Raw genomic sequence first — 27,869 nt, 5'->3', positions numbered from 1 at the left:
TTCTCATGAAATAAATAATTGAAGTTGGACTTTAATTATTTATAGTAAATTGTGATTTACAAGAAATTCGGTTATAAATAAATTAATTAGAAAGTAGACAAAGGTGTTTGTATACTTTGTTAATTTAGTTTATAATCGTGGCGGTTAGTGATTGGATCAAGATATATAATATTGGATCAATTAATTATTGTGATAATTAATTGATGGTGTATGATATGTGATATTATGCATGAAGGATGATCAAAAGCCCAAGCCCAATTTGCTAGGTGTATGCTAGGATATTTTGTGTTGAATGATTGTAATAATTATCAATTTATAAAGTGGGCTTGGTTTATGGCCCGTTCCCACCCCATGAGATGTATCTCTATTTGCCATGGATATTTATTTGTAAATATTAGTATAGTGGATGATCAAGACTGGAAGATGGTGGCCTTGATGATTATGAAGATCGAAGACATGTAAATATTGGAAGCTAATGTAATAGTTGCATTTGCATCCCATGCATTTCCCTAGGATTGACCTAGGCCCGTGCTTAGCTCACACGGGCCATTAGTATTGGGGCGATTGATCATCCTTGTTTGTTTAGTGTTTATAATATATACATGATATGTTATAAATAATGAGTATGTGCGTTATTATTATGATAATAACAAAGTTGCATGAATCCGACAAACATGACGAGCTTTTAAATAAAATTAATGATGAGACCTTTCAAAATTAAAAAACCCTCATTTTGAATAAGATTCAAAATTAATATCAAGCCCGAAAAGGGAATTATAAATTTGTTTATAATTTCCATGTCTTTCATCGACAATGGGTGCATGATGAACGCTACCCGTACTCGGGGCTCGGCTCATATTATTGGGGGGGGCCCTGGGTGCCGGAAAGCTGTGACATCCATTAACATGGTGATGTGAACTACGTGGAACTCCCATGATTTCGGCTCATATTATTGGGGAACTCATGGCGACCGTCCATTAAGGTTCAACATCGATGGGTAAGGCTTGACAAGTGAAGATGAACGACGTCATATTATTGGGTCCTAATCAAACGTGAGACAAAAGTTTACGTAGAAGGTTGCATTGTGATGCAATTGGAAACTACCTTTTAGGGATTATGATTCGCTGATATTATTCGGGATCATAATTCGCTAATTGGACCTTACGTACCTACTGAGGAAAGGAGTTTCCCGTTTTCACTAGAGGGTAGTGAAAGATGTCAAAACAGTGGGAGTAAAAATTTATGAAGTAAAAGTCCATACTTCATATCTTACTAAATATTTTAAAATAGTCATTAACATTTATCTGTTTTACTTTTCAATACTTTTTGACAACGTCTTCGATTCGCAATTCGCTATCTGTAATACTCGACAAACACGTATTAACCGGACCTAATTACCTCAATTGGCTAAGAAATCTGAAAATTGTCTTGAATTCGGAAAGGATAGCGCTGCACTCCTGAGAAATTACAGACTTACAAGGAATGGTGTGACCATTACTTGAAAGCCAAGTGTTAAATGCAGGCTTCTATGAATGATGAGAAGTCGGTTTTTTATGTGGGTTATTCATCTGGTACGAAGATTGATCCACGTGGGAAGGGAAAGAAGCGTTCTTTCCAACGTCCCAAGAAGAACGTGCCCTTGAAGAGGCTAGCTCCGAGTCCCGTTGTGGCAGCCACACCAGTCAAGGCTGACAAGACTGTTGATATTTGTCATCACTGCAAGAAGCCTGGACATTGGAGGCGTAACTGCAGAGAATATCTTGCCCAGAAAGGTTCTGGAAATGGTATGTTCTACATTGGAGTAAACATTTTAATTAACTCTACTTCTCGGGTATTTGATACCGGCTGTGGCTCACATCTCTGTAATGAGTTACAGAGGATGGGAAGAAGTAGGAGACTTAAAGAAGGTGAGACCTTCTTGAAGTTGGGCAATGGAGCAAGAGTTGATGCCAAGGCCGTGAGAAATGTTTACTTATTGTTGAACAATGATTTTAAGTTGATTTTAAGAGATGTTTTGTTTGTACCTGATTTGGTGAAAAAACATTGTTTCCATTTCTATGCTTGATAAAAATGGATATTCTTGTTTATTTAGCAAAGTTGTTTGCAACATTTACAAGAATGAATGTTTAATTGGTACTGGAGAACTTGAAAAACGATCTCTAAAACTTAAAATTGAAAGATATTCCACTAAACAATGTCAAAGCAATAACAGCAAACAAGCGAAAACTAGATACTCCAAATTCGGCACAATTATGGCATGCTCGATTAGGACATATTGTCCTAAGAAGGATGAACAAGCTAGTGGGAGTGGGCATGTTTGATATGTCTGCTATTAATGCTCTCACGACTTGTGAATCCTGTCTAAAAGGAAAGATGAACAAAATTCCCTTTAAGGGCCACGTGGAGCGAGCCAAAGGGTTATTGGATTTGATCCATACCGATGTGTGCGGTCCACTTAGCATCACCACTAAGCATGGACATGCCTACTTCATCACCTTTACCGATGACTTTTCGAGGTATGGGTATGTGTATTTGATGAAATACAAGTCCGAAGCCTTTGAAAGGTTCAAAGAATTCAGAAGTGAAGTAGAGAAACAGTTGGGACGAAGCATCAAGACACTTCGATCGGATCGAGGTGGTGAGTACTTGAGTGCCGAGTTCCAAGAGTATCTTAGGGAGAATGAGATTCTCTCGCAGTGGACTCCGCCCACTACACCGCAGTTAAATGGTGTTTCGGAGCGTCGTAACCGGACTTTGATGAACATGGTTTGGTCTATGATGGGGTTCACAGAGTTGCCGCCATCCTTTTGGGGATATGCGCTCGAGACAGCGGCACTATTGTTGAACAGCAGTTGACAAGACACCATATGAGATATGGATGGGTAAGCCACCCAAATATTCTTATCTTAGAATATGGGGGTGCCCTGCTTATGTAAAGCAGGTAGTGGGAGATAAATTGGATAGTCGATCCATTTTATGTTACTTTGTGGGATATCCAAAGAATTCTGTTGGATATTACTTCTATCATCCCCAAGAAACAAATGTGTTTGTTTCTAGGAATGCAACCTTTTTGGAAAAGGAATTTTTATTGGATAGAAAAGAGGAGATGATAGAACTCAAAGAGGTTCGAGAGACATCCACCATTATAGAACCCACACCCGAAGAGCCAAGAGAGGAGATACAAGCTCCTAGAAGATTCGAGAGAGTCTCGAGACCTCCTATTAGTTATGGTCTGCTTCTTGAAGAGGGCCATGATTAGCCTAACCATAGATGTGATCCATTAACCTTCAAGGAAGCGTTATCTGATACGGATTCATCCAAGTGGCTTGAAGCAATGGAATCTGAGATGAATTTCGTGCAATCAAACCAAGTGTGGAATCTTCTGGATCCACCTAAGGGAACTGTTCCCATAGGGTATAAATGGATTTACAGGAGGAAACTTGGGGCGGATGGGAAGGTATTGACCTTCAATGCGCGATTGGTGGCAAAAGGATATACTCAAAGACAAGGAGTTGACTTTGAGGAAACCTTTTTTCCAGTTGCAATGTTCAAGTCCATAAGGATATTGCTAGCCATAGCTGCATGGTATGACTATGAGATATGGCAGATGGATGTCAAGACAGCCTTTCTTAATGGGGATATTAAGGGAGAGATTTACATGTCTCAACCTGAAGGGTTTACATCTGTCGGAAGTGAGCATATGGTATGCATACTTCAAAGATCTATTTATGGTCTAAAGCAGACATCTAGGAGTTGGAACCTCAGATTCGATAGTACAATCAAAGAGTTTGGTTTTACTAAGAATCCTGAGGAACCATGTGTGTATAAGAAGGTCAGTGGGAGTGCTGTGACATTCCTTGTGCTTTATGTTGATGACATTCTACTCATTGGGAATGATGTAGGGATGTTGCAATCAACTAAGATATGGTTAGCGAGTAAGTTCTCGATGCAGGACTTGGGTGAAGCATCTTTTGTATTGGGAATACAGATCTATAGAGATAGATCGAGAAGATTGCTTGGTCTCACCCAGTCCACATACATTGATACCATCGTGAAGCGGTTCTCGATGGATGAGTCCAAGAGAGGACATCTACCAATGTGTCATGGCGTGTCCCTATCCAAGTCTATGTCTCCCAAGACTGATGCAGAGATAGCGGCGATGACACGCATTCCGTATGCATTTGCAATTGGTAGCATCATGTATGAGATGATATCTACACGTCCTGACGTGGCTTTCGCACTAAGTGTAGTGAGTAGATATCAATCGAACCCCGGTCTTCCACATTGGAAAGCTGTGAAAGACATCCTCAAGAATTTGAGAAGGACCAATGAATTGTTCTTGGTCTATGGGGGTGGGGAACTAAAATTGGAAGGCTATACCGACTCTAGCTTCCAAAGCGATATCAATGACTCGAAATCAACCTCTAGGTTCGTATTCATGCTCAATGGTGTTGCTGTCTCTTGGAAGAGTTCCATGCAAGACAGTACTGCGGATTCCACCACTGAGGCCGAATACATTGCTGCATCAGATGCATCAAAGGAGGCTGTTTGGATAAGGAATTTCGTCCAAGAGTTGGACATCATTCCTATGGAGTTGCTCCTGTCCCGGTGTTGTGTGACAACACGGGAGCTATAGCTCAAGCAAAGGAGCCAAGGTCTCATCAGAAGTCCAAACATGTATTGAGAAAGTACCACATCCTTCGAGAGATTGTGGAAAGAGGAGATGTCTCGATTGACAAAGTCGGCTCCGCAGATAATGTTGCTGATCCACTAACTAAGCCTTTACCTGGACCATTATTCGAGTAGCATCGCGAATTGATGGGTTTGAAGCATATGGGTAGTTGGCTCTAGTGCAAGTGGGAGATTGTTAGAGAAGGTGCACATCGAGCCAAGTGTTGGCCGAGTGTTCATAATAAAACTCTATGTATAAACAATATTTATTTTAATAATATTTGAAATTATTATTGGCACATCTTTATCTGAATATCCATGCTAGTTGCATAGATAAAGCACTTGAATATACAAATAGTAGAAAGAATATGAGATGCTCATATGATGAGTATCATGAAACTCATATTTGGAATACTGTATATTCTAAACATTTTCTAGTCGATTCAGCCGCCGCTAAGAAGGATATAGGCCGCTCGAGTTCGAGACTAGTATCTGCGATGTGAGTACCATGTTTCATTGGTAGGGGACATTGTGATGTCCGAGCATGCAGATAGGTGCTCCTGGTAGAGTGCACTGAACAACCCTCCATAAAGGACTTTCCAAGTGGTTCTCACTTATCGAGTGGAAACGTCCTAGTTTATGGTTATACACCATTAGTCCTTATGACCCGGGACAACATTGAGACTCTATGTGCTAGCACTACACTTTGACATGTTTACCGACTCTCAAGGGGTCATCAGGTGGCAAGGTTGGGTGTTCTGTCAAAACATATAGGAGTCGATGCATTGTAGTCGGGGATTCACCGCTTACCTTCGGGTATGGATATCCTATGTGTATGTAGTATGAAATCTCTGATCAGAGTATGGTGGTAATTATGAAAGGGGTTTCATAGATTACACCATCGATGAAACTACAACATGACACATAGTATCGATTCATTGACAACTCTCGATAAACCAATGGTTGTCGAATCGGTCGGGATATATGAGTTGAAGGACCGTACTGTACGCTAACCATAATTGCATGGTTCTTGCAGGCACTATCATTTGATACTTAGGGAATCATGTAAGCGATGCTGCTAGGCGTTTAACATGATTGGTTGGGTACTATCAGACTTGAGTTCTGACGTTTTGTTATCAAGGAGTTGATAAGTAAGAATGGAGCAATTGGGGTATGCTCATATAAGGACATGTTTAGTCCGAATCATATGGAGATGTGAACCAACGGCTAGTTGTATCAATGAACCATTGAGGGCCACACAAGTACTAGCTTTCTAGATCCCATTGAGAAGTAAAATAGTTCAATGTGTTGAACGGCTTATAAAGGAGTTTATAAGCGTAAATAAAAATAGAAGTATGACTTCTATATGGAGAATGTAACTTTTACTTTGAGGAAGTGTTCCTAAATTAAAAGTTGGCCAAACAAGTAATGTATTTGAAGATTGTGATTTTCATATACATTATTATGGACTAAATTAAATTAATTCAAGTGTTGAATTAATTAAACACTAGTGGACCTAGTAGAGTCCAAATAATTAAATTGATTCAAGTGTTGGATTAATTAAACAACATTGGGCCTTGTAGAGCTCAATTAGAAATAATTATTAAACTAGTGGGCTTGGGTAAAATCAAGTAAGTTTTATTTGGTCTCAAATTTGTTTGAGACAATTAAATTAAAGTCCATGGGCCTTGTAATTGTTACAAGCCCAAATAGAATGTGCATGGGGAGGTGAAAAGTTGGGAGACAACTTTTTGTATAACCAAGGCATGGCATGCACATGCTTTACTTCAACTTTTTCATACACCAAGAAAAACTTCTTCTCTCCTCCTCCCATGGTGATGGCCGAAATTCCTCTCACTTTTTCTCCCAATTTTTGTTCTTCAATGGTTGAGGAAACAATACACTTCTCAAAGAAAAATGCTCTAATTTTTCTAGTTCAAAATTAGAGTGGTTCTAGCTAGTTGGTGGTGGGCTTAATATTTGAGCAAGGTGGGCTCAAAGGGAAGCTTGAAGATTGTCTTGCCATTCAAGAGCTAAGGTGTTTACACCTTAGTTGGAGCCATCATCAATCTTTTAAGATTGATAAGTACATTTCTATAAACACCCTATGTATGATATTTTGGTGTTTTTGTATTTGCTACACATCATAGTCTAAGGTGTTCTTCTTCACGCTCGTTCATGTTCATCATGTCTTTAAGCCTCTGTTGTTGTTTTTGCCTGCGGAGGGTTCTTTCAATCTCGGGATCGAATATCTCAATTTCAGATTCAAGAGACTTTGGCATGTACCGAAAGAGATATCAGTAAAGAAACTGTTAGAGTAGGTGCCCGTCAAGCCAAATGTTGGCCGATGATTCATGTTGAAACTCTATGTATAAACAATCTTTATTTTAATAATATTTGAAATTATTGTTTTGGCACATCTTTATCTGTATGCACATGCTTATTTCATAGATAAAGCCCTTGAATATACAAATAGTAGAAAGAATATGAGATGCTCATGTGATGAGTATCATGAAACTCATATTTGGAATACTGTATATTCTAAACAGTTCCTAGTCGATACAGCTGCCGTTAAGAAGGATAAAGGCCGCTCGAGCTTGAGACTAGTATCTGCGATGTGAGTACCATATTTCATTGGTAGGGGACATTGTGATGTCCGAGCATGCAGATAAGTGCTCCTTGTAGAGTGCACTGAACAACCCTCCATAAAGAACTTTCCAAGTGGTTCTCACTTATCGAGTGGAAACATCCTAGTTTATGGTTGTACACCATTAGTCCTTATGACCCGGGACAACATTGAAACTCTATATGCTAGCATTGCAGTTTGACTTGTTTACCGACTCATCTGGGGTCATCATGTGGCAAGGTTGGGTGTTCTGTCGAAACATATAGGAGTCGATGCATTGTAGTAGGGGATTCACCGCTTACCTTCGGGTATCGATATCCTATGTGTATGTAGTTTGAAATCTCTGTTCAGAGTGTTTGTGGTAATTATGAAAGGAGTTTCATAGATTACACCATCGATGCAACTACGACATGACATATAGTATGGATTCTTAGGCAACTATCGATATACCAATAGTTGTCGAATCGGTCGGGATATATGAGTTGAAGGGACCGTACTGTACGCTAAGGCTACGTTTGGTTTGGAGGATAAAATAATAAAATGATTAAGAGATAAATGATAAAAAAAAATGATTGAAGTAGATAATGATAAAATAATATTATATTTGGTATGATTGTTAAGAATGAGATAAATAATAATCTTTTGATGAATTGACGAAATTGCCCTTCCATTTTTTGTGGCGGCGGGCGGCGGCAGAGTTGGTCAACAGTGGTTGGCCAGTCGAAAGTGGCGGCGGCGACGCCGGCGGTCCGGCTACCGGCCGGCGGTCGGCCGACAGGAGGTGGCGGCAGGCGGTCGGCAGTCGGCGTCGGTGGGAGGCGGTCGGCGGCGGAGGTCGGTGGCCGGCGGTGGTGGTCATCTGCGGCGGGCGGCGGTGGTCGGCGGCGGGCGGTGGTGGTCGGCCGGCAGTCGGTGGAGGGAAGTGGTTGTGAGTTTGAATTTAGGAGAAGGGTAAAATTGTAAAAATATGCTGGATTAAGAGTGGGATAAATAATCCTAGGGGGTGAGGAGTGATTATTTTATCACACCTAATATAATCTAACCATTCATAGGAGGGATTGACTTGGTTAAATAAAAATTGTATCAAACATGTGATTAGGTAGGTTAAAATAAAATAAACTTACCTAATCCTGCAAACCAAACACTGCGTAACCATAATAGATTGGTTCTTGCAGGCACTATCATTTGATACCTAGGGAATCATGTAAGCGATGGTGCTAGACATTTAACATGATTGGTTGGGTACTATCAGACTTGAGTTCTGACGTTCTTATTATCAAGGAGTTGATAAGTAAGAATGTAGCATTTGGGATATGCTCATATAAGGACATGTTTATTCACGAATCACAATGAGATGTAAAACAACGACTAGTTGTATCATTGATTCATTGAGGGCCACACAAGTACTAACTTTCTAGATCCCGTTGAGAAGAAAAATAGTTCAATGTGTTGAACGGCTTATAAAAGAGTTTATAAGCGCTAACAAAAATAGAAGTATGACTTCTATAAGAGGATTATGGGAATGTAACTTTTAACTTATGGAAGTGTTCCTAAATTAAAAGATTGCTCAAATAAATAATGTATTTGAAAATTGTGATTTTCATAAACTTTTTTATGGACTAAATTAAATTAATTCAAGTGTTGAATTATTTAAACACTAGTGGGTCAAGTAGAGCCCAAATAATTAAATTAGTTCAAGTGTTAAATTAATTAAATCATATTGGGTCTTGTAGAGCCCAATAGGAAATAATTATTCAACTAGTGGGTTTGAGTAAATTCAAGTAATGTTTAATTGGTTTCAAATTTGTTTGAGACATTTAAATTAAAGTTCATTAGCTTTGTAATTGTTACAAGCCCAAATAGAATTGTATGCATGGGAGGTGAAGGGTTGGAGGCTACTTTTTCAATATCCAAGGCATGGCATGCACATGCTAACTTTAACTTTTTCAAGCACCAAAAAAGTCATCCTTCCCTTCTCTCCTCTAGCAAGGGCCAAAACTTTGAACCCCTATTCTCCTTCATTTTTGCTTCTTCAATTGTTGAAGATTGCATACTATTCTCAAAGAAAAATCCTCTAATTGTTCTAGTGCAAAATTAGAGGAGATCTTCCTTGTTGGTGGTGGGCTTGATTTTTGAGCAAGGAGTGCTCATTGGAAGCTTGTAGATTGTCTAGCCATTGAAGAGCTAAGTTGTTTAACAACTTAGTAGGAGCCATCGTCAATCCTTTGTGATTGATAGGTAAAAATTTCTAAAACACCCTATGTATGACATTTTGTGTTTTATGTTATTTGCTACACAACTAGTAGAGGTGCTCGGTTTTCTTCATGAAAAATATTCTTGAAACTTCAGTTGCGTATTCGGGCACCGTAACCGATCCGCTTTTAAGTTGTATCAGAGCTATGGTTACTATTTTTTGTAGCAAATACTTGATATTATATTGAGGTCAATTTCTAACCCCGCATGAGATAATTTGCTGCAACAAACCGAGGCCAAATTTTGGGGGCATTTTTGGGCAGCATGTTGCTGCCCATTTCGGGCAGCAAGGGCTGCCCGGGGGGCTACCCGAACCCCCCTTTTAAAATAAAAAAATAATTTTTTTTTGGTCGGAATCCGGCGACGGAGCTCCGGCATCGGCGATGATGACTAGGGTATTCCAAAAGTGTTTTGGAATATCAAAGTGTCATGAGCCTTGAGTTGTTGGACCATTAGATGGTTAACATAATTTGTAAAATTTATATGTGCCAAAATATTTTTGTTGAAAAATATATTATTGGGCCTTTAAGCTTAAATTTACAAAAGTTGTACATATTTTCTCATGAAATAAATATTTGAAGTTGGACTTTAATTATTATAGTAAATGGTGATTTACAAGAAATTCGGTTATAAATAAATTAATTAGAAAGCAGACAAAGGAGTTTGTTTACTTTGTTGATTTAGTTTATAATCGTGGCAGTTAGTGATTTGATCAAGATATATAATATTGGATCAATTGATTATTGAGATAATTAATTGATGGTGTATGATATATGATATTATGCATGAAGGATGATAAAAAGCCCAAGCCCAATTTGCTAGGTGTATGCTAGGATATTTTGTGTTGAATGATTGTAATAATGATCAATTTATAAGTGTGCTTGGTTTATGGCTCGTTCCCACCCCATGAGATGCATCCCTATTTGCTATGGATATTTATTTGTAAATATTAGTATAGTGGAAGATCAAGATTGGAAGATGATGGGCTTGATGATTATGAAGATCGAAATGTAAATATTGGAGTCTTATGTAAAAGTTGCATTTGCATCCCATGCATTTCCCTAGGATTGGACCTAGGCCTGTGCTTAGCTCCTACGGGCCATTAGTATTGGGGCATTTGATCATCCTTTTTTAGTTTATTGTTTATAATATATGCATGATATATTATAAATAATGAGTATGTGCGTTATTATTATAATAACAAAGTTTCATGAATCCGGCAAACATACGATCAAACATGGCGAGCTTTAACTAAAATTAATGATGAGATCTTTCAAAATTAAAAACCCTCATTTTGAATAAGATTCAAAATTAATATCAAGCCTGAAAAAAGGGAATTATAAAGGTGTTTATAATTTCCATGTCTTCCATCTACAATGGGTGCATGATGAACGCTACATGTTCTCGGGGCTCGACTCATATTATTGGGGGAAACCTGGACACTGGAAAGCTGTGACATCTATTGACATGGTGATGTGAACTACGTGGAACTCCCATGATTTCGGCTCATATTATTGAGGGAACTTATAGCGATCGTCTATTAAGATTCAACATCGATGGGTAAGGCTTGACACGTAAAGATGAACGACGTCATATTATTGGGTCCTAACCAAACGTGAGTCAAAAGTTTACGTAAAGGGTTGCATGGAGATGCAATTGGAAACCACTTTTTAGGAATTATGATTGTTTGATATTATTCGGGATCATAATTTGCTAATTGGACCTTACGTACCTACTGAGGAAAGGAGTTTCTCATTTTCACTAGAGGGTAGTGAAAGATGTCAAAACAGTGGGAGCGAAAATTTATGAAGTAAAAGTCCATACTTTATATCTTACTAAATATTTTAAAATAGTCATTAACATTTATCTGTTTTACATTTCAGTACAAATTTGAAAATGTCTTCGATTCAGCAACCAATTATCTGCAATACTCGACAAACACATATTAACCGGACCTAATTACCTCAATTGGCTAAGAAACCTAAAAATCGTCTTGAATTCGGAAAGGATAGCATATACACTGACTGAGTCGCCTCCTGTTGAGGCTCCGACTGACTGCACTCCTGAGGAATTGCAGACTTACAAGGAATGGTGTGACCATGACTTGAAAGCCAAGTGTTATATGCAGGCTTCTATGAATGATGAGCTGCAGAGGCGTTTTGAGGATGCAAAGAGTGCTGCTGACATTCATTTACATCTCAATGAGCTCTTTGGTGAGCAGACTTGACCTCTTAGGCATGCTACCGTCCAGGAGCTAATCACTTTACACATGCGAGATGGGGCTTCGATCCATGAGCATGGCCTAAAGATGATTGGGCTCGTGGAAAAGCTCGTTGGCATGGATCTTACGTTGCCTTCGGAGTTGACCACTGACGTGTTGCTCTTATCACTGCCTAGCTCATTTGATCCTTTTGTGGTGAATTTCAACATGAATAAGTTGGAGCCTACCCTTGAGGAGTTGGTGAATATGCTTGTTACCTTTGAGTCCACCATCAAGAAAGAGAAGCCGGTTCTTTATGTGGGTTCTTCATCTGGTACAAAGACTGATCCACATGGGAAGGGAAAGAAGCGTTCTTTCCATTGTCCCAAGAAGAATGTGCCCTTGAAGAGGCAAGCTCTGAATCCCGTTGTGGCAGCCACATCAGTTAAGGCTGACAAGACTGCTAATATTTGTCATCACTGCAAGAAGCCTGGACATTGGAGGCGTAACTGCAAAGAATATCTTGCCCAGAAGGGTTCTGAAAATGGTATGTTCTATATTGAAGTAAAAATTTCAACTCTACTTTTTGGGTATTAGATACCGGCTGTGGCTCACATTTCTGTAATGATTTGCAGGTGATGGGAAGAAGTAGAAGACTTAGGGAAGGTAAGACCTTCTTGAAGATGGGCAATGGAGCAAGAGTTGCTGTCAAGGCCGTGGGAGATGTTTACTTATTGTTGAACAATGATTTTAAGTTGATTTTGAAAGATGTTTTGTTTGTACCTGAGTTGGTGAAAAACATTATTTCCATTTCTATGATTGATAAAGATGGATATTCTTGTTTATTTAGCAAAAGTATTTGCAACATTTACAAGAATGAATGTTTAAATGGTACTGGAGAACTTGAAAACAATCTCTATAACTTAAAATTGAAAGATATTCCACTAAACAATGTCCAAGCAATAAATATAACAAATAAGCAAAAAAAAGATACTCTAAATTCGGCACAAATATGGCATGCTCGATTAGGACATATTTCCCTAAAAGAATGAACAAGCTAGTGGGAGTAGGCATATTTGATATGTCTGATATTAATTCTCTCACGACTTGTGAATCCCGTCTGAAAGGAAATATGACCAAAATTCCCTTTAAGGGCCATGTGGAGCGAGCCAAAGGTTTATTGGACTTGATCCATACCGATGTGTGCGATCCCCTTAGCATCACCACTAAGCATGGACATGCCTACTTCATCACCTTTACCGATGACTTTTCGAGGTACGAGTATGTGTATTTGATGAAATAAAAATCTGAAACCTTTGAAATGTTCAAAGAATTCAGAAGTGAAGTAAAGAAATAGTTGGGACGAAGCATCAAGTCACTTTGATCAGATCGAGGTGGTGAGTACTTGAGTTCCGAGTTCCAAGAGTAACTTAGGGAGAATGGGATTCTCTTACAGTGGACTCCGCCAGCTACACCACAGTTAAATGGTGTTTCGGAGCGTCGTAACCAAACTTTGATGGACATGGTTTGGTCTATGATGGGGTTCATGGAGTTACCGCCATCCTTTTGGGGATATGCACTTGAGACAGCGGCACTGTTGTTGAACAATGTCCATTCAAAGGCAGTTGATAAGACACCATATGAGATATGGATGGGTAAGCCTCCCAAATTTTCCTATCTTAGAATATTGGGATGCCCTGCTTATGTGAAGCAGACAGTGGGAGATAAATTGGATAGTCGATCCATTTTATGTTACTTTGTGGGATATCCAAGGAATTCAATTGGATACTATTTCTAAATCCTCAAGAAACAAAGGTGTTTGTTTCTAGGAATGCAACCTTTTTGGAAAAGGAATTTCTATTGGATAGAAAAGAGGAGATGATAGAACTCGAAGAGATTTGAGCGACACCCACAATTGTAGAACCCACACCCGAAGAGCCAAGAGAGGAGATACAAGCTCCTAGAAGATCCGAGAGAGTCTCGAGACCACCTATTAGTTATGGTCTGCTTCTTGAAGAGGGCCATGATTAGCCTAACCATAGATGTGATCCATTAACCTTCAAGGAAGCGTTATCTGATACTGATTCATCCAAGTGGATTGAAGCAATGGAATCTGAGATGAATTTCGTGCAATCAAACCAAGTGTGGAATCTTCTGGATCCACCTAAGGGAACTGTTCCCATAGGGTATAAATGGATTTACAGGAGGAAACTTGGGGCGGATGGGAAGGTATTGACCTTCAAAGCGTGATTGGTAGCAAAAGGATATACTCAAAGACAAGGAGTTGACTTTGAGGAAACCTTTTTTCCAGTTGCAATGTTTAAGTCTATAAGGATATTGCTAGCCATAGCTGCATGGTATGACTATGAGATATGGCCGATGGATGTCAAGACAGCCTTTCTTAATGGGGATATTAAGGAAAAGATTTACATGTCTCAACCTGAAGGGTTTACATCTGTCGGAAGTGAGCATATGGTATGCAAATTTCAGAGATCTATTTATGGTCTAAAGTAGGCATTTAGGAGTTGGAACCTCAGATTCGATAGTACAATCAAAGAGTTTGGTTTTACTAAGAATCCTGAGGAACCCTTTGTGTATAAGAAGGTCAGTGGGAGTGCTATGGCATTCCTGGTGCTTTATGTTGATGACATTCTACTCATTGGAAATGATGTAGTGATGTTGCAATCAACTAAAATATGGTTAGCGAGTAAGTTCTCGATGCAGGACTTGGGTGAAGCATCTTTTGTATTGGGAATACAGATCTATAGAGATAGATCGAGAAGATTGCTTGGTCTCACCCAGTCCACATACATTGATACTATCGTTAAGCGGTTCTCGATGGATGATTCCAAGAGAGAACATCTACCAATGTGTCATGGCGTGTCCCTATCCAAGTATATGTCTCCTAAGACTGATGCAGAGATAGCGGCGATGACACGCATTCTGTATGCATCCGCAATTGGTAGTATCATGTATGGAATGATATCTACATGTCCTGACGTGGCTTATGCACTAAGTGTAGTGAGTAGATATTAATCGAACCCTGGTCTTCCACAATGGATAGCTGTGAAAGACATTCTCAAGTATTTGAGATGGACCAATAAGTTGTTCTTGGTCTATGAGGGTGGAGAACTAAAATTGGAAGGCTATACCATCTCTAGCTTCCAAAGCGATATCGATGACTCAAATCAACCTCTGGGTTCGTATTCATGCCCAATGGTGCTGCTGTAAGTTGGAAGAGTTCCAAGCAAGACAGTACTGCAGATTCCACCACTGAGGCCGAATACATTGCTACATCAGTTGCAGCAAAGGAGGCTGTTTGTTAAGGAATTTCGTCCAAGAGTTTGGTGTCATTCCTAATGGAGTTGCTCTTGTCCCGGTGTTTTGTGACAACACGGAAGCCATTGCTCAGGCGAAGGAGCCAAGGTCTCATCAGAAATCCAAACATGTAATGAGAAAGTACCACATCCTCCGAGAGATTGTGGAAAGAGGAGAAATGTCGATTGACAAAGTCGGCTCCGAAGATAATGTGGTTGATCCACTAACTAAGTCTTTACCTGGACTAATATTCGAGAAGCATCGCGAATCGATAGGTTTGAAGCATATGGGTAGTTGGATCTAGTGCAAATGGGAGATTGTTAAAGTAGGTGCCCGTCGAGCCAAGTGTTGGGCGAGGGTTCATGTTGAAAGTCTTTGCGTAAACAATCTTTATTTTAATAATATTTGAAATTATTGTTTTGGCACATCTTTATCTGTATACTCATGCTTGTTGCATAGATAAAGTCCTTGAATATACAAATAGTAGAAAGAATATGAGATGCTCATGTGATGAGTATCATGAAACTCATATTTGAAATACTTTATATTCTAAACAGTTCCTAGTCGATTCGGCCGCCGCTAAGGAGAATAAAGGCCGCTCGAGTTTGAGACTAGTATCTACGATGTGAGTACCATTTTTCATTGATAGGGTACATTGTGATGTCCGAGCATGAAAATAGGTGCTCCTTGTAGAGTACACTGAACAACCCTCCATAAAGGACTTTCCATGTGGTTCTCATTTATCGATTGGAAACGTCCTAGTTTATGGTTGTACACCATTAGTCCTTATGACCCGGGACAACATTGAGACTCTTTATGCTAGCATTGCACTTTGACTTGTTTACCGACTCATGTGGGGTCATCAGGTGGCAAGGTTGGGTGTTTTGTCGAAACATATAGGAGTCGATGCATTGTAGTCGTGGATTATCCGCTTACCTTTGGGTATGGATATCCTATGTGTATGTAGTTTGAAATCTCTTATCAGAGTGTTGGTGGTAATTGTGAAAGGAGTTTCATAGATTACACCATCGATGCAACTACGACATGACACATAGTATCGATTCTTTGGCAACTCTCGATATACCAATAGTTATCGAATCGGTCGAGATATATGAGTTGAAGGGACCGTACTGTATGCTAACCATAATAGATTGGTTCTTCAAGGCAATATCATTTGATACCTAGGGAATCATGTAAGCGATGCTGCTAGGCGTTTAACATTATTGGTTGGGTACTATCAGACTTGAGTTCTGACGTTCTTATTATCAAGGAGTTGATACATAAGAATGAATCATTTGTGGTATGCTCATATAAGGACATGTTTAGTCCGAATCACATTGAGATGTGAAGCCACGTTTAGTTTATCATTGAACCATTGAGGGCCACACAAGTACTAGCTTTCTAAATCCCGTTGAGAAGAAAAATAGTTCAATGTGTTGAACGGCTTATAAAAGAGTTTATAAGCGCTAACAAAAATAGAAGTATGACTTCTATAAGAGGATTATGGGAATGTAACTTTTAATTTATGGAAGTGTTCCTAAATTAAAAGATGGCTCAAATAAATAATGATTTGAAAATTATGATTTTCATAAACTTTATTATGGACTAAATTAAATTAATTCAACTGTTGAATTAATTAAACACTAGTGGGCCTAGTAGAGCCCAAATAATTAAATTAGTTCAAGTGTTGAATTAATTAAATCATATTGGATCTTGTAGAGCCCAATAGGAAATAACTATTCAACTAGTTGGCTTGAGTAAATTTAAGTAAGGTTTAATTGATCTCAAATTTGTTTGAGACATTTAAATTAAAGTTCATGGGCTTTGTAATTGTTACAAGCCCAAATAGAATTGCATATATGAGAGGTGAAGGGTTGGATGCTACTTTTTCAATATCCAAGGCATGGCATGCACATGCTCACTTTAACTTTTTCAAGCACCAAGAAAGTCATCCTCCCCTTCTCTCCTCTAGCAAGGGCCGAAACTTTGAACCCATATTCTCCTTCATTTTTGCTTCTTCAATTGTTGAAGATTGTATACTCTTCTCAAAGAAAAATCCTCTAATTTTTTTAGTGCAAAATTAGAGGGGATCTTCTTTGTTGGTGGTGGGCTTGATTTTTGAGCAAAGAGTGCTCATTGGAATCTTGTAGATTGTCTAGCCATTGAAGAGTTAAGTTGTTTAACAACTTAGTTGGAGACATCATCAATCCTTTGTGATTGATAGGTAAAAAATTTCTAAAGCACCCTATGTATGACATTTTGTGTTTTATGTTATTTGCTACACAACTAGTAGAGGTGCTCAGTTTTCTTCATGAAAAATATTTTTGAAACTTCTGTTTCATATCCGGGCACCGTAACCAATCCGCTTTCAGAAATTGAAGGCGTCAACTCAAATAAAATAAAATAAAGAATGCTTAATTAAATAACTGAGAATAAAATTGTGGATTAACAGTCCCCGGCAACGTCGCGAAAAACTTGATCAAGAAAAACTTGCATTGTAAAATCATTGGTAAAAATTATTAATATTCCAGCTCGAAATAATCAAAAGTGTACGATGTCAAGTAATAATATAATGTACAAGAGTACGAGTATCTTTTCTCTAGAGACTGTATTTCTCAATTGTTATTCCAAGTTATTAAACATTTATCAACGATATTTCAGATGATTGTTTACTACTACGATGATTAAATAAAAACTCAACGAAATGATTCACAAATTAAATGATGATAGAAATAAGCTAAATGATTGATTAAATATTCAATGATAAATGAATTTGTTAGGAATCTCGGTTCACCTACCCCTCGCTAATTTTCTTAATTTGTTCGATAATAATATACGCTTTCGACGGGATTTACTATCCAATTGAACATGCCCTCTCAAGCTATTCCAAACTAATTCAATGCAGTGAAGTAATTAAATCTCTTTAATTATTTGTCAAATGTGAATTTCCTGTCGTTCTATGAAATCCCCTAGCTTTCGACCCACCAGATTATGACTATCGACGTGTTTCCGACTTCATATTTCTATGTAAATTGTAAATCCACGGATTATGCTACTCGTTTCTATCACGGGCTATTCTCTCGAACTCACTCGCAATATGAAATCGTTGTTAAAGTTATCTACGCTTCAACAACCCAATGAAAATAATAGCACAATCAAGAATAAATTTATAGTCGATATATAAATTAACTAAACACGGTTTCGGGGTAGGATCCCCTTAAATCCCAACAAATAATGAAAATTAGCACTTGAATTCATGATCAAACTAAGCAAAAGAATATTTAAGCAAGAAGAATGAAACAAGAAATACAAGACGTGACGAAAACACGGAGAACGTTGCCCAGAAATATTGAAATCTTCAACTCCAAGCTTTCTCCAAGCTTTTTTCTCTCTTCAACAATCCTTAGCTGCTGAAAAGTGTCTTTATTTTCGTCCTTAGGTTCCTTTGTGCAGCCACACTTGGCAACATCTCCCGGAAGGCAAGAGATCGTCTTCAATATTTTTTTCCAAATTGAGTACCGATTAGGCGGTAAGATTCTACCGCCCGTGTGCCGAGTCCTCTGTAATTTTGCCTCCAATGTGCTGCACTCATGCTCGAGTGGTAAGATTCAACCGCCTGAGCGCCAAAACCTCTATTTTCACTCTTCAAAATTCACACCTCGCGCCGGAGCGGTAAAATTCTACCGCCCGGGCGCCAACTCTTTCTTATGCCCTCTTCTCTCTTTCTCTCACTCGAGTGGGAAGATCCTACTGCCCGGGCGCCGTCTTTTCTGCCAATTCATCCCTTTCCTTGTGGCTTGTATCTTTGTCTCCCAATTTTAGTTCTCCTGTCATTTCACCTGCAAATACATTAAGTACGAGTTAGCCATGATCATATGCATATGTTAAGCCTAAAGCGAACAAAATGTAGATGAAATGCACACACATACAATGCAAATACACACAAAACTAATGCAATAAAACACGTAAAAACAACACATATCAATGACACCAAATTATTGCCTAAGAAAAAGTATCCTCTAGTAGTACTCTTCCTATCATCTAAGCTTCTAGTCCAGTCAGCATCATTAAACCCAACTAAATTTGTGTTAGTTTCATCTGTGTACAGTAATCCTAGATCTATAGTCCCTGCAATGTTTCTCAAAATTCATTTTACAATCTTTAAGTGTGTGATCTTAGGATTAACTTGATATCTAACACATAGATAGATGCTGAACATTATATCTGGATGGCTCGCAGTTAAATAAATAAGTCTCTCAATGATGTTGCGGTACATGGTGTTGTCAAAACCTTTGGAAACATCTTCTTTACCCGGATTTTTACTCGATCCCATAGGAGTTATTTGTTTAGCATTTTCATTTGAGAATTTCTTAACCAGATTTTTAGCATACTTGCTTTGACACATAAAATCCCTAACATGCAGTTGTTTAATTTGAAGACCAAGTAAAAACTTAACTTATTTACCATTCTCATTTCAAATGTCGACGGCATACATTCAACAAAATTACCACATGCTTTTTTGAAGAAGCACCAAAAATTATATCATCAAAATAAATTTGACATATCGGTATATCATCATTCGCATTTGAATAAAAAGATTTTTATCGAACTCATCTCATTTGAAACCTATGTTAAGCATATATTCAGTTAGCCTACCATACCATGCATGTGGAGCCTACTTCAGTCCATACAAAGCCTTCTTTAGTTTGTAAACATGGTCCAAGTGATGTGGAACCTCAAATTCCTTTGATTGACTCACATAAATTTTCTCATTCAAAATTTCATTCAGAAAAGCACTTTTCACATCCATTTGATAAATTTTAATCCTCATATGACATGCAATGGCAAGCAACAGTCGAACAGATTTAATGCAGACTATAGGAGCAAATGTTTCATCAAATCAACCCCCTGAACCTATGTATACCCTTGAGCAACCTACCAAGCTTTATTTCTGAAAACATTTCCTGATTCATCAATTTGTTCTTAAAAATCCATTTTGTTCAAATCACATCAACATGTTCAGGCCTTGAAAATAAGTCTCACACATCATTTCAGACAAACTGTTCAAGTTCCTCATGCATAGCATTAATCCAAAATTCATCTTTAAAGGATTTCATTAATGTTCTTTGGTTCAATGTGTGAAACAAAACATGAGTGTCTTACCTGAAAGTTTTCAGAAGTCATGCATACTAACCCAATCATTAATCAACTCTCTCTTTCTGTCGAGTTTGCATGTCTCGATGTATAACTCCAATTATTTGAGATGAACGATGATCCTTCTCAATTTTTCTAGGAATGTCTTTCCTAATGTTGTTTACACCATAATCATTATCGTGCATCTCATTAATTTGATCATCATCCTCGAATTTTGTCTGTCTCGATGAGGTGTTGTCTCTGGTGTCACAACATCAAACACAACATCTGTGTTGACAGTGACTCAGATGTTTCCAGCAGACCATCTATATCATCTTCAATTATATTTCCTACTAGATCTGCAAGATCATCAAATACAACATTAATTGATATCATAACCGTTATATTTCTTAGATTAAAAATTCTATATGCATGACTATTAGTTGAATATCCAAGGAACGAGCATTTATCACTTTTGAATCAAAGTTGGCTAGGTGATCTCAGTCATTTAACATATAATACACACCCAAAAACATGACAATACTTTAGGTTTGGATTTTTTCCCACGAGGATATCTTAGGATGTCATGGTCGAATCGCTCCTTAAATATACACAATTTGAAATATGACATGTTGTGTTTAAGGCCTCAACCCAAAAATATTTTGAAATGTTTTTGGCACTCAACATGACCCGAGCCATCTCCTGTAAAGTACGGTTCTTCTTCTCAGTGATGTCGTTTTGTCGAAGAGTCTTTGGGTTAGAAAACTAATGTGTTGTACTTTTTTTTTATCACACAACGATGAAAAGTTGGAGTTCTCCAATTTATTACCGTGGTTGGTTCTGATTTTACCAACCCTTAAATTGTGAAGATTGGTAAATCTTGCAATTAGTTTTTAAATGCATCAAAATTATCTGAATTTTCTCTAAAAAAACTTACCCATGTATATCGTGAAAATTCAGAAACACAATCAAATGAATTAATTTTTAACTCCCAAGCTTTCTACTTAATTGGACTCATAAGTTTCATATTTAAAATTTCAAGATACCGTGTTGCCCCAAAGTTTTATAACACTTGGTGCGGCACACGAGTTTGCTTACTTTTCTCATATGCTCCACAAACATAAGGTATTCTAGAGGTTAAATCAGGCTTACCTCACACAATATCATATTTTTCAAGATTCTTTAATGTCTTGAAATTTGCGTGGCCCAACTTTTGATGCCACAAATATAGTTCATTTACCTTCGTATGTCTGCAATCGTGTTTCTCTCCCAGTTGATATCAGTTATCAGAAGATCTGGTGCTTTTCATAACACAAACATCATCTTTATCAAAAACTTCACCAGTACTTTTTTCAAAATTAACACGCAAGTCATCATCACATAATTGACTAATGCTTATTAAGTTTGAGTTAAGTCTCTTGACATGAAGCATCCTGTAAATCTTAGGAATTCCATCCACGTTCAGTGTCCTTTTACCAGCAATCCTTATTTTTGCACCACCTCATAGTTACCTGGCTACTTCTTAGTTCAACATAATCAGTAAAGTGGTCATCTTAACATATCATGAAATGACCCTCACTTTTTAACTTTATATTCTACTATTTTTTATATTCACTAGTTTCGAAACCAACACTTAAAAAATAACTTAACATTTCCTTAAATCAAAATAATTTAACAATTTAAATCTCAAGTGCATAAAATCCCTAAAATCGTAAACTACCAAACTTCAACTTCTACCTTTAACATGATCAAAATTAACTTCAAAGTAAAGCATAAAATCTCTAATAAAATCCTTAACAAAAAAAAAAAAAACCTTTAAACTTTGCCTATCAATCTAGTGCGGAAATAAATGTCCCTCGAAAATGTACTGCCGTGCTCGATCCACTCAAGCGTCAGTCCCTCCCTCAATATCATCATCACCCGCAACATTAAAATCTAATGAGTCTAATTACTCAACATCTAAACATGAGTAGCAAATAATATATATACAAGCACATGCATTAAAATTATACTTTTATTTAAGCACACATAAATCATATATAGTAAACTCATAAAATCATAAAGCTTTGCATCATTTATCATTTTGGGTGAATTTTGATCCTTGAAAGTGACTAGCCTTTAATCCTCTGGTCGACTGATCATTCTTAGCTCACCATTGCGCATGGGGACGAGCACTAGGCACCGCCATGGAAATACAATCGTCAGGCTCCCTTTGGGGATTTGTCCCGTAAACGGGCCCCCTCTGGGGTTTTGTCCCGTAAACGAGCTCCCTCTGGGCTTTGTCCCGTAAACAAGCTCCCTCTGGGCTTTTTCCTTCACGACATTCTCATAAAATTGTAAGTTCATTGTTCCTTCTTAAAACGGATCCCCCACATATCATCTATCCTCCTTGTCACAGTCAATTCACATCCTTCAAAATATTTTTCCTATTTTCTTTTTAAATCATAAAATACCACGAATTTCCAAAAATATTATTTTAACAGTAAAAACTGTACAATTTTACCATAAATCATAAAATATCATGTTTTCATCAAAATCATCATTTTCTATTATTTATCATGCGTTATGACCCTTCGGGATGCCGCCAAGCCTTTTCGTACTACCCAATTGTAAAATGACCGTTTTTTCCCTAGACGTAAACTTTCTCGATTTTGAATTTTTCTTATTTTTATTGACTATAGACCATCCCAAATAATTATTTAAGTTTAAATTTAATTTTTAATTTTTTTGTTTTGCTTAAATTCGAAGCTTTTGATTTAATTTTGTATTTGCTAATTCGTGAAACGTTTAATTCTCGAATTAATTAAAACTTTAATATTTTAATCCCAAACTTTTATCATGAAATTTTCATACCTAAATTACCCTCGTGAACCATGACCCCCCCCCCCCCCCCGGTGGACCATGGTTCGAACCGTTTTCTTTTTTCCTAGCCATAATTCGAACCTTACTTCCCTCTCGAGCCATCTCTCGATTTTTCTTGGACCATGACCGAACCACCTCGAGCCATCTGTAAGACCATGTAATTAATTATCCGGTAATTTGGCATAATTAGAATAATTATTGAGTTGTAACTTAAAATAATTATTTATGCCAAATAAATTCAAGAAGTGTGTTAAAAAAAGGTATTTTAGAATATCAGAGAATTTAACGATATAAAATACATATAGAGTTTAAATAACATACGAGAGCAAAAATAAATACAGACCGGGATAAACATGCTTGAGTTACTATTTTATTAACCAAATACACAAGATATATATACACACACACACACACATATACATACACACAACTTACCAAGAAGAGAGAAAAGGAAGAAAGAAAAAAAGAAACTCATTCACTCAACCCCCAATTCCTGTCACTTGAGGAGAAGCCGCGACAAAGTAGCCATATCTCCTCCGTCCGACGTGGAAATCTCGATTGGTCTGAAGGGTTGTCTTCCTAACATCCTAAGCTTCAATTCAAGCCATAAATCGTGAATTTTGAGCAAGGATACGGGTAGATTTAAGCTGCTGTTCCAGTGCTCTGTTTCTGCGCGAATTCTTCCGGTTTTTGGGTGAGAATTTTTGTATTGCTGCGATTTTTTTAGTTTGAATTTGTAGAACTGACATAAAAAAACTTTGTATTGGTTTAAGTTTGTTGTTTATAGCCACTAGAATAATGGATTTTTTATTAGAAACGAATTTATTATGATTTTTCTACCAAAATGTGACAAAATCGGTTTCTGAAATTGTGTTGTGTATAATACCTATTGTATTACGGGATTATGACATATATGCACTCGGATTCTGAAATTATGATTCAAATGAAAGTTGTAAATCTATGTGTTGCCTTCGTAATGATTAAGAATTGGTAAATTCCAGTAAGAATTGTGAAAGTTATGATGGTTTTTCAGAAACTGCTCAGTAGGAGATTTCTGTCCGAAAATTTGTTGAGTGGTAGGGTGTTCTTGATAATTCTGGGATTAATCTACTGAGATTAGGAAGATGGTTTCTTCTATAAAAAGTTATATATTTGAGTTATCTTTCATTTCCAATTGGCGGATATTGATTTGAGTTAATATTGTGCGAGATACGAATTTTATTCTCTTTTGTGCCAAATCGGACATTGGTATAGAATGTAGTTTTCATAATCGGCTTATCATTGTTTTGTTTAGGCCGAGAGTCTTGAAGTGAAGTTGTTTTTGGATTTTCAAATTGGTATAGGTACGTTACAGCTCGGTAACATACGACGGTAAAACATAAATTATGTTTAATTGTCATTCTGTGTTGCATTGATCGTATATATGACTTGTTGACTGTTGTAATTTTTGAAATGCCTTCGTTGTGATATATGTTTATTATTGTGACATATTATTGGCATTTAACATAGGACATACTGTTATGACATTCATGTTGATCCCTATCGTCCTTTTTAGCCGTTGTTGATGTCCATTGTTATCTGACACTGTTGTTTATCTCGGGATCATAGTGTGGCTGATAGGCCTATACACATGAGATCGTAGATGTGATTGAACAATTCCGTGGTTAGTGTAGCCTTTTGAGGTGAGCGCTGGGAATGTGTCATCTAGTTCGTTTTGTTGTGCCATCCTGTTGTATCGTATCAGCTGTATGGAGGCCGAGTCAGGGGTGTAATTCATCACAACTTGGCATACCTCGCATACTTGGTAGGGCGGTTTAACTGCATGACGATATAGATCCCCTATGTTGTTGCTCGAGCATTATTCCAGTTGTTTTCGTACCGTTTGTTGGCTCCTGTTATCTCGATTATTAGTTGAGCCTTTCATGCATTGCACATTACATTTTATTATATGATTATGCATGATTTATTATTATTGTTGTTATTGTTGAACTGTTTCATACCAGAATCCTAACCTCAGTTGTTTTCTGGGGGGATGCTGTGGTTGCTATTGGGCACCATGGTAGATCTCACGAGTCGTTTTGCAGCATCAAGCCGAGGTTCCGCCAGTGGAGCTCGGGATTGAGGTTGGATTGCTTGGTTCTGTTCAGTGGAGTCTCCCAATTAGTCTATATGTATGTCTTGAGTTTGTTTTAGTCTTGTGTTGTAGTTTATTTGTCGGGGAGATGCCCCGTGTATCTGTAGTGATATTTGGTTGTTTTTCTGATGTTCTGAGTCGACTCTATGGTTCTTATGATCTGGTGAGTATTTGGAAGTTTTAATTTCTGTTTAGTCCTGGCCAGTGCGGCTATAGGTTGTTGACTTCGGTTTTTGTTTTTATGACCCTAGTTGGAGTATATTTTGATATAAATTGCTGCTTGAGTTTTTCGAGATGTCCTACTTATGGGGAGATCATGCCGAAATTTTTCTAGGCACAAAGGTCCATTTTAAAATATTTTAAACCTTTTTCCGCTGTAGATTTAAATTAAATAATTATTGTTTGATAATTAATTGTCATTAGAGTAAATGGGCCTCACACAGAAATGTCTGCTATTCGTTTTCTTAAAACGTGCTAGAAATTTTTTTAAAAAAAACCTCACATAGCATTCGGCCATACCATAAAATATTTTTTACATCATTTTAAAATAAATCAACTAACTATAATTTGGAAACTAAAAGAAATAGCTTATCATAAAATTACCCAACATTTTACTAAACCTAAAAATAACATTTGAAAAGTATAGTTCATACTATAACCTCTCAAAAATCACTCATAAACAAATCGTCGTAAAAATATATTTAACATCACTTAAAATCATAAATCATAACTAGTGCGAAAAACTAGCGTCGGTCCTCGGGTTATGTTCACCTTTAGTCCAGCAAAGTCAACCATCAAGAGCACCATTATCATATACATAATCAATATCACATGCATCAACCACACCTAGTGAGTCTAAAGACTCAACACGTCATAATCTTGATAACAAGTAACACATATACAGATCACATACAACAGTGAAAAATACTCGTACTTAAAATATCGTTTTCATGAATATGCATAAACTTTATACAATAACATTTTCGTAAACATTTTCATGATGCATGAACTTTAAACAAAAACATTTTCATAATGATGCATCAACTTTAAACATAGATATTTTCATAAACTTTTCATAAACATTTTCGTAAAAATTTTCATATTATCCTCGACATATTCATATGAGCATGCATAACATAAACCTCAACATTTTCCTTTTCCTCATTACATAACATATATCCTTTCATCATGATCATAATCATTTTTCCTTTTTATTGAATTCAGATTGTTAATTGTGACTTTCCTCAAACCTTAAAAAGTCGATGAATCCATCTACATGAAACCGCAGTACTGGGCGACGGAGGACACCAGCAACACTCTCACCGGTCAACTGGGCCTTGGCCTATCCTTATCGAATAGAAATACGATCGTCGGGGCTCCCTCGGGGGCCTTCTCCCATAGATGGGCTCCCTCTGGGGCCTTCTCCAGAAAATGGGCTCCCTCTGGGGCCTTTTTCCCTCACGATATTCACATTCTTACCTCAAATCCTCATATCCTCAATAGTCACAATTACTTCACTTCCTTCAACGTTTTATATTTTCATCACTTCATAAAAATCATGAATTTAATATCCTTTTCATTTTAAAAACAATAATGCAACATATCTTTTAACGTTATCGTTTTATCATAAAAATCCATAATCGTTTAAACTAAACATTTAAACATATTAAAAATCCATAAACATTTAAAATGACATTTTAACCTCAAAACCTTTAAAATAACATTTGTACATATTAAATCATAAACATTTAAAACATCATTTTAACATATAAAATTCCATAAACATCCATAACTATAGAAAATAATCATATTAGCACATAAACAGCATTCAGGGCACTGCCATGACGTTTACTAATTTCTAGGTGCAAAATGACTGTTTTACCCCTGGACGTAAAATTTCACGTTTTTGACATTTTGTTAATTGCATTGACTCTATATATCCTAAATAATTATCTAAGTTTACATGAATTTTCTCATATTTTTATTTGGCTTAAATCGATGACTTTTAAATTAATCTTTAAATAAGACATATTAACGCGTTTTAATCTCGAATTAAACCAAACCTTAATATAAAATTCTCAAATTAAAATCTTAGCCTTTTAATAATTATTTGAGCTTAAATATAATTTTTCATAATTTTATGAAGCTTAAAACAAGGTGTTCCAATTAACTCGTTAATTAGCGTTTCATGCGGCGATAAAATCCCGGATAAATTCAAAACTCGTTATTTTGACTCCAAATTTTAAACATAACATTTTTATCATTTATTCTACCCTTCCAAGTCCTGAACCACACCCGTGGACCCATGGATTCAATTTTAGCCTTTTTATTTCGTTTTTGACACCTAATCGAACCACCCGATCCAACTCCTAATTTACTCGAGCCACGCCCAAGCCACCACAAGCCAAACCCGAGCCAACCCATCTATGAACCCTACTGACCAGCTCCACGCCCAAGAACCACCCCCTGGCCCGCGTTATAGCCCCTGCATCCTGGACCCTGCTGCATGCGTGTGTGTATGTGAGCTTCCCTTGGACAATTAGGACTCTTTCTCCCTCTAGGACACTACCAGCTGCTAACCACTCGACCCCTCATGAACCTAACCCTCCCTGGACCACGACCAAACCCAGCCAAGGCCAGCCCAAGCCCTTGAACTTGCGCCCGAAGCACTG

At 37.4% G+C, this 27,869-nt stretch overlaps 1 long non-coding RNA gene across 1 annotated transcript in view; it reads left to right on the top strand.

Moving 5' to 3' along the window:
• The window catches only part of LOC142549278 (uncharacterized), a 91,518-nt gene extending 66,048 nt beyond the window's left edge, over positions 1 to 25,470 (top strand). Inside the window, exons 2-3 of the long non-coding RNA XR_012821155.1 lie at positions 24,358 to 24,406; positions 25,127 to 25,470. This is a non-coding gene — a long non-coding RNA (uncharacterized LOC142549278). The remainder of the gene's footprint in view (positions 1 to 24,357; positions 24,407 to 25,126) is intronic.
• Positions 25,471 to 27,869: the final 2,399 nt, after the last annotated feature.

This window comes from Primulina tabacum, chromosome 6, assembly GCF_025594145.1.
Source record: "Primulina tabacum isolate GXHZ01 chromosome 6, ASM2559414v2, whole genome shotgun sequence".
NCBI classification, from domain to species: Eukaryota; Viridiplantae; Streptophyta; class Magnoliopsida; order Lamiales; family Gesneriaceae; genus Primulina; species Primulina tabacum.
Note: the sequence above shows the minus strand (reverse complement) of the source record. Positions and strands in the feature narration are given on the sequence as shown.